This window comes from Lipotes vexillifer, unplaced genomic scaffold (assembly GCF_000442215.2).
Source record: "Lipotes vexillifer unplaced genomic scaffold, Lipotes_vexillifer_v1.1 scaffold1303, whole genome shotgun sequence".
Taxonomy (NCBI): Eukaryota; Metazoa; Chordata; class Mammalia; order Artiodactyla; family Lipotidae; genus Lipotes; species Lipotes vexillifer.
Window position 1 is genome coordinate 364,430 of NW_006785848.1, and position 1,558 is coordinate 365,987.

At 42.9% G+C, this 1,558-nt stretch overlaps 1 pseudogene; it reads right to left on the bottom strand.

Annotated features, from left to right (window-relative positions):
* Positions 1-201: 201 nt before the first annotated feature.
* LOC103084695 (teratocarcinoma-derived growth factor 1 pseudogene) lies at positions 202-744 on the bottom strand (annotated as a pseudogene).
* Between the last annotated feature and the right edge of the window lie 814 nt (positions 745-1,558).

Consider the following 1,558-nt stretch of genomic DNA (forward strand, 5'->3'; position numbering starts at 1 on the left):
TTGGAGAGGGCAGGGCAGAGGAAAGTAGTTGGTACGTTAAGGAAATGTTAGGGACCATCTATTCACTATTTCACTGTGTTAGGGAAATCTATTCACTATTTCAAGGCAACTAACAAATCATCATCTCTCAGGTGGGACATTGGAGGGACAGCCTTTACAGGTCATGAAATTTGTATGACAAATGTTGCATGCAAACATGGGTTAATTATAACTTTGTATAGCAAGGCAGATGCCAGGTAGCATAAGAGCACATGCAGACAGTGTTAATTCTGGAGTCCCAGAAGCTGTGAGGTGGTTATCCATCACAACCAGGTAGGAATGACTGAGGAAGGCAGCAAAGCTGGCCATGCCAGCACTTACACATGGAACACTTCCTGGGCAACCAGGTGTGATGGGGCACAGGTGCACAGTTCTCTTTGTGCAAGTCATGCTCACAGTTCCATCCATAGAAAGAGGGAGGGCAGGCAAAAAGGACCCCAGGATGCAGGTTTCCCCATACAGACAGAAGGTTCTGTTTAGCTCCTTACTGTCCTGGATTTCCATGGATGGTACAAACTGGGAAGGTTGATGATGAATTGCAGGCTCCTCCCAGGACTGAAGGCCATCATCTCCGAAGGCCAGGTCTCCCTGTGATGGATGGGCAAGTTCATGGTGGCCCAATCCAGCAGCTAGTTCAAATGCTCTGGAAAAAGCCATGATCAAAATCACACTGGAAGAGAAGCACTCCATCTTCCTTCAGTCCATGTCTCACAGGTCAGTCCTAATAAATGCTTTGACTATAACCTTCAGGGAGATTCTCCTCCCTCAGCCACACCTGACTTCCAATTTTTTTCATTGAAATAATTAAATAATTATAGATTCACATGTAAGTGTAAGAAATAACACAAGACATCCCTGTGCACCATTCTCAGTTTACCTCAATGATAACATTCTGCTAAATTATACTATATTGACAGTAACCAAGATATTGACAGTAATAAAATTCACCAATTAAAAGAATCCCAACTTTTATCTTCAAATGTGTAGAGGAATTATCTATCTGGTGACAAGAAGCTGATCCTGATGCTTTTCACAAGAAGTTTTCATTAATCGTTCCTTTGGATAATCAAACTGGAACCTATGTTAAACATTTATTAATAGAACAAACCCAAAGGGAAGGATTATCATCTGTTCAAGAAGATGTAAGGAGAATTTATAAGCAGAAACTTCTGCCTACCAGTCCAGCCCCTCAGTCTTCACTGTCTCCTTCCACATAGAAAACCCAGGTTAACATTTCATTGAATCTGTAGATTGATTCCCCTACCCCGCCACCCTCTATTTTGTGGTGGAAGACAGCATATCCTAAAATGCCTTAGCCAGAAACACAGAATAAAGAAGAAAAAAGAAATAAAGTGGAAATTATGAAGTAGAAGAGGGTAACATCATCAGCAGGGTGTGAAAGTGTAAGGGTGAATGTTTAGGCAGGTCAGGTGGAGGCAAGGAGGACCTGGCCTCTCCCACAAAAGGTCTGAGCTTGTGCAGTGGGCAGTGGTGTCCTCTGTTAGTTTGTGGCAGGGAT